We start from the raw sequence: 13,418 nt of genomic DNA, 5'->3' as shown, positions 1-13,418 counted from the left end.
CACATGGTTTCTTTTATATGAGAAATCCAAGATATAAATAAAGAGCAAAACATAGAGAACAGGAAATAGGGAGGTAAATCTTTCACAAATGGGAAAGGGACTGGGAGTAGTAGGAGAAGTATCCATCCAAAGGTGTCATGAATATTGGAAGCAGTTGACACTGCTCAAGGGAGGAGGGAGAACTTAAACTTTGAAGACTCGACAAATACTCTCATTAGATACTACACAAAGCTTCTGCTTAGTATGAAAAAATGAATGCAAAAATTCTAATGCAAGGTCCAGAAAGATAATTCTCACAGATCCATTGTAATAGACTTGGGCAAAATATTAAAATGATAAATAGAAAATTAATAAATTCAACAGCATACATAAAATTATATGTATAGGACATGTGTCAAAAAGGGAAATAATATAATAAAAAGAATAAAAAAATACAAATAATAGGAAAAACAAATCTAAAATATGCCTATTTGGAGTTGAAAACGTAAGACTAAACAAGTATATTGTGTATTAGTCAGTAACTTATCTGGAACAAAAATACCCAAAAGCAACAATTTAAAGGAGGACAGGTTCATTGTGGCAACAGTGACAGGGGGTATAGTCCATGGTTGTCTGGCTCCAAAGCAGAAATGATATCCTGAGAGGTCTGGGCTTAAGAAAGCTCTTCTACAAAGTTCAAATGACATATCAGCATGTCAGTGTCATTTAAAAATATGTTATGCATGATTTGTACAAAATATTATGCTGTTAAGTTTATCTCTTTTGTAGTTATACTTCATGAAAGTATGAAATTATGCATCAAATAAATAATCCAAAGGTTTTAGGACTGATGCAGATGGGGAATCTAAAGGAAAAACAGAATAATGAAAAAGGACTTCCCAAGGAAGAATAGATAAGATTAAGTAACTGATTCTGGGTGAAGTACTCAGCAGTAGTTCTTTATTTGCTTAACTCTGCCAAGTGTCTGTATTACAAGATTGAAAATATTCATTGAATTAATGCACATAAACCATTATTATACATCCACTCTTACAGATGAAAAACGCAAGGCCAACAGAGGATATAGGTTAGCAGCTGAAGATCCAAAGAAAGAAAACAAGAAACTCAAAATTATCAAAATTATGAAAATGTTTGTAGGATGTCTTCATGTAAGTCAGTGTGAAAAAGACATGGTCTTGTACCTTATACTTTCCTGAAAATCAATATTATATTCAACTAAATTATGTGAGAGAAGCTTAGTCTCATCATTTATTATAACTGAATTAAAGATTATGAATAAAATAAAAAATTATTCTCCTTAATCATGTGTTTGGACCAATTTCATTTTTCTCCATAGCTGTGTCAGGTGGCTATGGTAATTGAATCATTAAACATAGCACAGCCCGAAGGACCAAAGGCAAACTTAATCAAACTTTAGAAACCAACCACATCAGAGTGGGAAGCCAACTGCATTTTGCAAGACTCTTTCTACTACAGGTGATAGAAAGCCAACTAAAACATAAGCTGAGACAGAGTTGTTTCTAAAAGTTTTGTAAATTAATGTGAACAGCAGTTCAGAGAAGTAAGTGGGGCACTCTAGGCTAAGGGAAGCACTAGGTCTGTTACTCTGGCAATGCTGTATCTCTTTTCTGCTTTGTTTCTTCTTGGCAATTCTTTTCCTCATGTTTTTTTCTTCTGTTTTTTTTTTTTTTTTTTTTTTAAAGCATGTCCTTGAGTTATCAAGCAGTCCTTGATTTATCTTAAAAGCTTTATAAACAAGAGGAAGGATAATAGTTTCTCTGAGAGTTACGGAAAAAGGTCAGCAGATGAATTCCAATTGTTGTGGTTCAAGGTCCAAGTATATCTTTGATCCATTATTTGCTATAGTATTGAGCACCATGTTGTCCCAGCATGAGTTCTACGTGGTTGAAATGTGAACTGCACCCCAAAGAGTCACATATTGAGAACTGACTCCAGTGCAGCAATATTCAGAGAAGAGGCCTAGAGAGGTGACCAGATGAATGGATTAATGCACAGAGTTCGTAGCTGAATGGGCTATACGGAAGTGGGACCCAGCGTTTGCCTTTATAGCAACATCTGGAGTGACTTGGAATGAGAAACCTCTTCCTCACTCTCACAGTTTTCATCTATCTCTCCTTCCTTCCCCCTGTTAGTTGAGCAGTCTTCCTCTGCCATGCCCTACCACAGTGACGCTTTTGCCCTGCAACTCACTAGCCATAAAAAGTAAAGCTTCCCTTCTTTCTGTTTTATATGTCAGATATTTTGTATTAGCCAGAAAAGGTCAACTAATACAAATCCCATGATCAACCCTCAAGAAGTGGGAAATTAATTTCTATTAATAGAAGCTGAAGGATAGAAATGTTGGCATAAAAAACAATAGCCACAGGTTAACCTTTGCTTGCCAAAGTAACTAATTATACACATAGTGTATACATACATGTTCTTACTGACATAATTTTAAAAATATTCATCAACTTTATTATGAAAACCTATGACCATAATTGATGCCCACAGAGAAACCTTCTACCACCTGTGATGATGATACATACCACCTGTACTGAACACCAAATCATTAATAGATCTGTGGTCTGCTCCCACTGATATCTAGGTATAGTTTCTTTTCATATTGTTGTCTGTGCCAAAAGTTAATGTTCATATACACTATAAAACTGAATACACAGTAAAATCTATTTAGGTGAAAGAAGGTAGAACACCTTCTTACAGTGTTTAGATGTCAAAGTAAATACTACCTTGCTGAAAAGAGTTTTGTGGGCTTTATTCATTTTTATAAGTATCTCCTTTAGCCAGACAATAAGACTGGGGCCCTTTGTGCTCAGCGATACATCAGTGGGGGATACAGGGGAGCATTTTCTGAATTTGTACTGTGGAGCATTAATGGTCCAAATCACATTGCACATTTTAATATACTCTAGTCATATAACAATTACAGAACTCCTGTTTATAATTTTATGGCTTCTATGGCAAGACAGCACCATGATAACAGTTGCTTACCAATTTTTCTGTATCCAAGCCCTTTGCTTCAAAAAGCTATAGAAGTTTCTCCAACCTCTAGACCACAGTTAAGGGCTCTGCTTTGCTTTTGACCAGGATGTTTTTTCTGATGATACCTCTTGTATTTTGCAATGTTGCATTACTATGGATTATACTTTTTAAGGAAAGAATATTTCTGATTTGAGGGGAAGAGGCTGAGTTGATTTTCTAGAATATTAACCTGTAAGCCAAGAAAATTAGTGCTCATCCTGTCTCTCCCTCACCTTGCCTGTTCATGGTATCTCCTCCTGAGTCTCTTCTCTGACATTTCTTCTCTTAATTTTAGGATGGGGCATGGCATTTAGGTTTATAAAGTTAGAGACAGATGATTCTCTCAGCCGTGCATTCGTAAAGAAGTGATTGCAGCAGAAAAAGCAGCTCTTTTATTAAAACATCTTATCAAATTCTGCAAGACACAGTCACCCATCCAGCATTTTAAGCTGACGTATGAGTGCTGTTACATCAGAGCCCTCCAACAGTGTTGTCCAGACAGCGTACGTGTGCTGAGGTGTTGGTTTGTCCAACAGGCTGGTGGCACAACCAAAAGGAAGATTACGGGAACTCTAGGCCAGCTTCTGCAGCTCTATTTGACCAAATATTTGCTTACTGAGACAAGCAAATATAATTTTCTCAGAAAGTAATGAAATGGAAAAAGTGTAAGTGCTGCATTAAGCTAGAGGATATTTGAAGATACATCTTGAAACTAGAAATTCATGTAATAACCATTTAACTCGTTGCATCGCTGGCCTGTAACCAGAATGGCTGTCCTTCCAGCCCAGCGTGGAGGATCCCTCATTAGCCCTTTTCTTCTGGGTTGGTCAGTTTCACTTTAAGTGTCTTTGATGGCAACATTTTATGTAAACTGTCCATTTTGTATTAATTCATTTATAATGATTATAAGCAACAGAAAATTGCTTAACCAAAGAGAACTTTATTGAAAATATATGGAAAACATTTTTTAAGGGATGAAAGTTACAAAAATTGTAGAAGTTTCAGTACGTGTAAGAGATGGGATCCAGGACCCTGTTCTGGGCCTTACCCTACCCTAGGTCTTCAGGTAGTAAAGAGTCTGGCTCCACTGAGGAAGACAAATAATGATAGAATATTAAAAGCAGCATTAGTCAAAGTTATTAACGTATTACTATCTGGTTATAGCAAGTGGTCTGCTGCACTAAGGAAACTGAGGAATTTCTGAGTACGTGAACTGTTGCTGCTTTCAGGTTGACTTCAGATTTGCATAATTGTCTCCCAATGTTTGTCACGTAATGAAAGCCAACCTATTAGGGCTGAGACAAACACTGACAAAAAAAGATTCAAGGCTTCTGTAAATTTTCCATTTTAACACAGAGATAAAATTTATTTATTTATTTTTTTATTTTTATTTTTTTTGGTTTTTCTCCGGTACCGGGAACCGAGCTCACGACCTTGCGCTTGCCAGGAAGGCGCTTTTGCCGCTGAGCTAAATCCCCAGCCCCTGGAGATAAAATTTAAAATAGAGCCACATAGATAAAACTTTAATCAGGAAGTGAGAATGTTACAGAAAACAGACCAAACACAGGAAGAAATGGCACCATGGAGGCTTAGGAGGCAGTTTGGTATGCTGGAGCCCTGCCTGGCAGTGTTTCAGGACTCTTATGGGGAGAGTAGGCAGGAGGTAGAAAAGCAGATTCTGTGTATATGATTGGAGGGCTGGATGACATCATTGGTTACTACAGGAGTTTAAATATCTCAAGTTACATTGCAAGGCCATCAGTTACACAGAGACAAAGGTTACATTTCAAGTTACACAAAAGAAAGGATGTTCTGTTGTCAGGCTTGCTGGACATGCTCCCTTGATCTTGGTGGGCATTCTTGGTAGGTTTTTGTTTAAAATTTTTTTTCCCCTTCAGTAATGTATCATAAGGAGTGATCTTAAACCTTTGAATATTGAGTTTCTATTTGTTGTGCTATCTCATTAAAAGGTATTTACTAATAAATTATCTAGTTATAAATTAAAAAGGGGACATATGTGTGAACCAGTTTTTCACTGAGGTGACAAAACACCTAAGAATAACAACTTAATGGAGGAAAGTCTTATTTTGGTTCATACTTTTAGAGGTTTCCATGCATGGGCGTCTGTAGGCTTGCAGAGAGACAGAGCATCCTGCCTCCAGGATGTAGGTGAGAAAAACTTCTTACTCCCCAGAAACCTAGAATTAAAAAGAGAAGACAGGAGTTTCAGGGAAAGGGGCTGGAGACAAATTGGGCCTTTTAAACCATACATCCAGTTACTTGCTTCCTGCAATTATGCTCTCCCTCCTAGAAGGACCATCGAGCTGTGAACTCATCAATGTGTTAATATCCTAAGGAAGTTGGGCTCTCATGATGACATGTTTCCCCCAAACCTCCCTCCTAAAGGCTGCTGCCTTAGGAACCAGGTCCCTAGAGCCTGGGAGAAACGTAACACCACACCATGACAAATTATAAAGGAGAAAATATCGGAAGTTATTACATTAAATCTGCATTTCTGTTGAACTTTTCCTTAGGAATTTTAGGACCACAATTTATATTTATTTTCTTCAAACTTCCTCAGACATGGGGAGTAGAACTGAGCAGTGCTTGAGATTACACATAGGTCGTGAGATATCAGGGAACCCTCATATAATGCTGTGAAGTACTGTAATGTCCATGCTTAGCTAATAGAACTTGCCAAAGATTATGCACACAAAGACTGCACAGGGTTGTTTCTCTAAAACTCTGTACAAAACTTAAATGGTCTTCAGAGTTATATAAAAGGTAGAAGTTTCTGAAATGTCCTGGACAACTCCACAGAGTGCTTTAAGTGTTAGAAGTAACACTGTAGTGTTACTTTTTTGCACTAGACAGTGATAGTCCAAAGTCGTCTTTACAGACAAGAACATGGGTAAAGAATTATTCTCCTTTAAAAAAGAATATTTGCCAATGGGAGTTCAAACAAATTCTTATCAGGCAAAGCATGTGGTGGAATGGTAAGGATCTTATCTTAATGTGACACGTGTTGATAAACATTTCAAGGTCTGATATAGATAAATATATAAAACAGTCCTTGACCCAACTGTATCTCTCCAATAGAAAAATAGACGTATCCCTGCCCCAAAGCCATCATTTCTACAATTATAACGATGCAGGTCCTCTTACTTAGGAAGTAGAAAAATTGGCATTAAAATTGTTTGGATTATTTGGAAATAACATATATATTTCTAATAAAGATAAGTGGAAACTAAACACTTAATATTCAGACTATCAAGGGAAAGTATTTGACATATTTTGAAAGTGGGCTAAATATTGCAGAGTTTCCCCAAATTCAGTAAACAAACAAAAAAAAATAAAGAAATAGTTTATAAGATCTAACTGTGAAGGCTCAGGTATCCAGGTAGTGTTAGAAACATCTTGGAGACCTGTGTATATTAAAATTAATAGATCGAGGCAGTCTGCGGACAGCATTGATTACACGCAGATGTCTTTATGTAAATCTATTGGCCGCCTCATTTCTAGATTTTCCTTTAACTGCCAAAATTTTGGAGGCATACCTCTGAATGATAAAATCAAGGTTAGAGCACACAATCGATGGGATTTTGTGTGAAGGTGTACGTTTAGCAAAATTGTTTTTGATAATTATTTGTCAATCTGTTTAATCAGCTTAGGCATCAGTTTGAGATCTTAGCAATCATTCTTGTTTTTTTTTCCCCTTGTTTCCTATTTTTCCATGTGAATTTCTGATGTAAAAGTACAAAATTTTGTAAATGGGTTACTCATATAAAGTTACTGAATAGGCCATACTTGTCGTCTGAATAATGACTTTCCTTGTGTTTTATGATTTTGCTTCAGAAATATTAGCTTTCCTCTATTAGGAAATAACAGTGCCCACTTATAAACATGATCATCCTAAGGACTCAGATCCTTAGCCCAGGAAACATATATATTGCAGAAAGGGGAAAAGTAGCCTGTAAGAGCAAGAGACAAAGCAGAGGATGTCCTCTGCCTTGGGTTTCTTTGACTTGTGCAGAGGACTAAAGAAACCTCTAAATTCCTTGTATGTCTGACTTTTAAAAAGGCTTTCTTCGGGGCTGGGGATTTAGCTCAGCGGCACAGCACCTTCCTGTCAAGTGCGAGGTTGTGAGTTCGATTTCCGGCACCAGAAAAAACAACCCAAAATAAATAAATAAATAAAAGGCTTTCTTCATTTGCCAGTTAAAAATAAACCATATTTTCTTCCTCTATATCAGTGTACATTTTTAGTCCAAGATATACTTGCACAATAACTACTGTGATCTCAAATTAGTAAGATGGTATATTTTACTTTGCCCAAGACAGTTTGATTTATTTGCTATACTATGTGTTTATTAAAAGGATTTCCTCAGAACAAAAGTCGTCTGGCTTAGACAGTAATATATGAATCACCCTCCCCTCCAATGTGGTTGATGTAAATGTTTTAAATATACTAGCTTCATCATCACATTAGAGTATATGTTATGTGAAATACCTTCCTTCTTGCTCCGAGTGATCTCTGGAGACTGAACTTGAAAACAATTTTCTCATGTCTTATGATGTTATACTTGTTCATCTTGGTTTACTGTGATAAAGCCTCAGTTGCTTAGAAGGGTTTTAGACTGTAGTTCACAAAAGAACTATGGGCTCAGTAAAACTGTGCATTTAATTAGCTCATTTGTAGGAGGCATTGAGGCACATGGTTTCTGATCGGTTGCAGTTTCATGATACTATGAGTGATCTTCCCTCTTTCTGTCTCTTTGATCCATGATACATTGCCTTTGCTTCTTTAGCTCCACACCAATTACATCACGCTCAAGAGCTGTGTGTTATGATATTGATGTTCATAGCAGGACGCAGAGTACAACATAACGTCAGCGGCTCCTCTCTTTTCTTTTGGTCAATGAAGAGAACTTGCTCACAGGAGTGTAGGCTGTCTTTATTGAATGTCTTGAAATCCTGAATTGGAAACAGGACCATGGAATTCTAGGTGACAATAAATGTAAATTTCTGGCATTTCACTTATATAATTGGAAATGATAAAGCTAAATTGAGGAAAATGGTGCTTAGATATAAAGCATCTGCACTAGTATTTTATGTGTTACATGGCTACTTTAAAAATTTACTAGTATTTTAATTATAAAGTGTAAAAGTATTTGCAGAATCATTCTGACCTGTTAAATCAATCAGCTGTGATTAGATGTTTATGTTGTAACAAAAGTTAGTAAAGTGCTTCTGTGCAACCTTCCTTATTGATTAAATTCTGATGGGCAAATTTTTAAAGATGAAAAGTATAGTTAAGTGCATGGCATTCGCCTCTTGTTGAAATTTTTTTTTTTTTTTTTTTTTTTCAGTTTTTCTCTGGTACCGGGAACCGAACTCATGACCTTGCACTTGTCAGGCAGGCGCTTTGCCGCTGAGCTAAATCCCCAGCCCCTCTTGTTGAAATATTGCCCCATAGAAATAGCATATTATCATGCGTACACACATAATTCATAAAAATACTAATAAAACAAATAAAAAATACATAATAGCTATTGTGTCATTCAAAGTTTAATATTTTCAGCATAGCAATAATTCATTTTATTTTCACAAAGCCATGTTTTATCAACTTATTGAAAAACGCATAAATATTTCATGTGTGGCTGTACATACTATACAGGTCCTCACATTTAGAACATTTCTACACTGTGCATGTGCTCTCTTCATGTATCTTTATATTTTAGAAGCATTATATAACAGTATTAGAATTTAAAATATAAAAATGACATTTCTTTTTTTTTCTAGTATTCAACTCTTTAGATACTATATATTTTCAGTTCTGGAACTTGTATTTACTTTTGTAAATTTTCCATTTCTCTGCCGAGAATTTCTTTCATTTTTTCGTTATGAAGATATTTGCTTTTGTTTTATTAAATATATTGCTAATTATTGTTTTTACTTTTTCTTAAGTTGTAGCAAATGGCTAGCTCAAGGTCTGTTTGCCCTAAACTGAGGAGGCAAGTTAGGACACTAGCAAAAATCTGAGACGTCAAGGAAACCCAGCCCCACAGTGCAGGATTAAGAACACATCCCGGCTGTAACGATTCCTGGGACAGTGCTGCCCTCTCTGGAGGGACACCTTTGTGACTCACAGCCAAGCAGCTACTTGTGGTCCTGGTTCCCACTTTCGGTTTTGAGGGTCAGGGTTTGTTAAGACAAGAAACATGCATGTGGAAGAAATGCAGAGGAGGTAATAACCGCGAGGACCCTGAGTGTGACCACCCTTGGGTCTTACATTGGAGAATAAGAACGGGGTTTGCTGTAAACTCTCCAATACCATGAGGTTCTTCTTTCAGCAATTACAACTTGTACATATATAGAAAAAGGAAACACGGAGCAATATTTTGCATTGTACCAAGTTGGCAATAACTCTGTTATAAAATGGCACCTTAGTACTAGTGGTTATAGCACTTAGGGTTTCATCCTACCGTAAAAGCAAAGGTTTTCCTAAGAATGTTTGCTTACATCTGTACAGCAGACGGAAACGACTTGGGGGACAATAGTTTCTACTACATTTCTTTCTGTCTACTACCTTGTGTTGAAGCTTCAGAGCAAGGACCGCCTTGACAGAGTCATATTGCTGTGTTTCTCCTCCCTCGGCCTGCCTTATTTTCCTTCTAATTATAGGTGAACAATTAAACTTGAGCGAATGCCTCGTTATCAGTATTCCCAGTGAAGATGCGCTAACCACACCATTCCAAAGAGGGAGGCAAAAATGTAGCATATTTATTGACTTATTCCATGTATACCACAAAATTTTGAAAATATTTTGAAGAAATAATGCACAGTTCTGTGTTTGATATATTGACTAGGTGTTAGGGTTCCATTATTGTGACACATGTATGGGTTCATCAACTTCTAAGGGAGAAGAAGGTTTATTTTGGCTCAGGGTTTAGAAGTTTTTGTCCATGGTCCACTGGCCCATTACCTAACGGCCGATGGTGAGGTAGCAATTCATGACAGAGCATAATAGAGGAAATGCTATCATGCATGGTAGAGGAAACTGCTCAGTGCATGGCAGCCAGCTCGGAAAATAAGGCAGGAATGGGGGCTGGGACCCTAATGTCCCCTTCAGGCTCATAGCCTCAGTGAACGAAAACCTCCTGCTGGGTCCAGTCCACCTTCACTACCTTTCAACAGCACCAGGCTGAAGAGCAATTATTTAACACATTGGACTTTTGAGAACATTACAGACATAAACTGCAGCAGGCTATTTAATAAATGTATGCAGAAGGTAAAGTTTTTTAGAAGACTACCCTGTGATCATCTGTGAGGAGCTTTGTCAAATGCTGATGAAAACTGTCCTCATGGTAGAGTTAGTAAAGCCCAAAAAGAATAGCCACAATAACAATGATATTTTAATCCAAGAAACAACATTAAATTCAAATGCAAAAATGAGTTGGGTGTGGTGTCACCTGCCTGCAATCCCAGCACTTGGGAGGCTGAGGCAGGAGGATTGTTTGAGTTCGAGACCAGCCTGGGCTACAAAGTTAGCTCAAGGCCAGCCTGAACTGCATAGCAAGACCCTGTCTCAAAAAGACAACAAAGAAAGGCAAAAATGTTATCTGTAGGCTTGGAATTTGGTATATTTGAATTTCTGAGTTTTTATTTCACAACTAGTTCAGTGAACGTATAACATTTTATATTCCTGTCAAAACATGATACTAGAAACTGAGTTAGCTGAAAATTTTACATGCATATGAAAAAAGTTATATTATTTTTATATTTCTATTTCTAATAATCCCTCTTGTATTAAAGACTCAGGAAATGCAGCAACTTAGTCAGCTGTCTTAGTGGGAGTCTATAAATCTGACTGAATTAGTTTTTTTCATGCACAAATATAAATATGCTATTTGTAAATTTTTAAACTATTGATTTAACCACAGGGAAAGCAGATATCTCTTTAATAGCAATTAATGGAAAGCAAATACAAAGCAACATGCTTGTACAACTTCCTAAAATGACATTTTTTGAAATTTTGAATGTGGTGGATTTAATTTACAATAATGAGTATCTCTTTATTTATATCTATCTACCTATATAGATATCTGATGAGTGTGTGTGCATACATGTATTCAAAAACAAGCTATATTTAATATCTTCCAAAGGACTGAACTTATAGTAGAACTTTAGGAAATATTCCATTGTGTTTTTTTTACAAATTTTTCTTTTTCATTTATTAAATCAAATATTGGACTGTCTCAATGGTAGGCAGGACAAATACACAGATATACAGTTTTTAGAATGATGCTATACCATATTCTAGCATTAACTCCTACTTATTATTATTGGTTTGAAAGAATCACTTTCATTTGGCATAGTTTCACAGTCTGTCAGTAATTATTAAAGCTATATATCACTGAAAAAATAAGGTTTAGCAGGTGCAATATATAGAAATCCACATAATTAATTTTATATTTCATTCTTTATAGTTCCCCATTTCTTTTGAAAGTAATAGTAACAAGTCTCAGGAGTGTAAAAGGATTGTGAAAGTTTGGGAGAAAGAGCTCATTGGGTCCCCGGGGAAATTAAGGAGGCTTTAGAGATGGTAGGATAGAAAAGTATAGTTGGGGGAAAACACGGGGATTTCTGTCTAAGAGCAGACGTTTTGAGAGGGAAATTTCACTCTCAGAATCCACCTACAAAGGGGAAGAAAAGCGGAGTTTACAGGAGTGAAGACTTGATGAATCATCTATTGGGATGAAAGGGAGAAGTAACACAGGAAGACCCAGGAGGAGTTTCAGTGACCAGCGGAAGGGCCACCTTGCGGAGCTCGTTGGTTCTCCAGACTTTAAAATGCTTAGGTGCATCATAAAAACATGATGTCATTCGGATAAACAGAATTATTTTGGCACAAGTGGAAAGTCTGGCGAGTTCAGAAAATGACTGCACTGGAGCAGGCCCGGGAGCACAGGTTGAGCTCTTTCCCCGACACTGGTACAGAGGACAACGACGGAAGTGTCCCTAAGGGTTGAGGACCTGCCACCTGTCAAGTCCACTTTGTTACAAAGGAAAAATGCTCATTGCTTTTGTCCACACAATATGAAACATATATGAAAGATAGCAGAAGAATAATGAAAGACGTGTGGCGTAGTTGATGTGCTACATGGAGGAAATGTGTTCCTTCTCTCATGTAAAAGATAAGGCTTGCGATTTGATACAGATGACAAAATGCATCTTGTAATACAGTGGATCTAGACTGTGTTGGTGTCTTGTGGTAAATGGTGAAGTTGGTAATTTCTTAAGGTCTTCAGAGTTTACACAGAACCTTTGGCACATCTCGTGTGGCTCATAAGTTATGTTATGTTTTGTTGAAGGAGACGGGAGAGATGTCAGCAGGGAATGAGAAAGAAGCTGCTAAAATCTTCTCCATTCAACAAGAATGCGGTCATTGTGGTCCAAATCTATTATAAAATTACTGACAATTTACTGCACAAACAGTGGGTTTCACTGCTTTGTAACTTGTCCTGGATCTGTTCCGTAGTCTCCAGCCATGGAAGCTGGCTACAACCTTTTTTGCCACCGAGGGTCATTTTCATGGAAGACAATTTTTCCATGAACTGGCTAGGAGGGGAAATGCGGAAGGAAGAGTCGAGTGCATAACATGTGCATCTGCCCATTATATTTCCATTCTTATTGTACTGTGCATTGTACTTCTGTTATTATCATTTTAAACTCTCAGACTCTGTAACCTGGATCCTAAGCGCACCCAGTTCCCAGAGGGGTTTCTGCGTCTCTGAGAATGGAAAGCTGTGGCTGATTAGACAGTCGGCAGATCTCAGGTTGTAACGCCAGCAGTGGAGAATGCGTGTGGATACCGGCCCTTCTGATACACTCTGCGTGCTACGATCCCTGGTTGCTAACATGCTACAGAGCAGTGCTGATCAGGTGTCTGGAGAGGTGGTGGATCCCTGAACTATAGAGCTGTGCTGAAAACTAACAATGTAGCTAACATAGTAGACATTAAAATCAACAGCCTATGAGCCCAGAGATGAGACAAAACATATTTAAACTCCACTCAAAGTCCCGTTCCCAAAGAAATTATCATCATTACCTTTCTAGCTGTTTCCTGGAAACTTTCAAGGTCTTTATTTGATCTGATGCAGAGCTTGGTAATTGCAAATAGTTGTTTATCTACAGGTGTACATATTTTTTTGGAAAGAAAATATTTCTTTTTTTATTTTTTTATTTTAAAAATAAAAGGAAGAAAACATTAACAGACAGGCAACCTTTTACAAAATAGCAAAAGAACAGTACAGCCATTACAGAGTTACAAACAAAGTGGTAGGAAATTAACAATGCTTGTTGTATTACATATT

The sequence above is a fragment of the Chinchilla lanigera genome, unplaced genomic scaffold, assembly GCF_000276665.1.
Source record: "Chinchilla lanigera isolate Chin_1 unplaced genomic scaffold, ChiLan1.0 scaffold00046, whole genome shotgun sequence".
Lineage (NCBI taxonomy): Eukaryota > Metazoa > Chordata > Mammalia > Rodentia > Chinchillidae > Chinchilla > Chinchilla lanigera.
The sequence above is the reverse complement of the archived record's forward strand: the minus strand, read 5'-3'. Positions refer to the sequence as shown.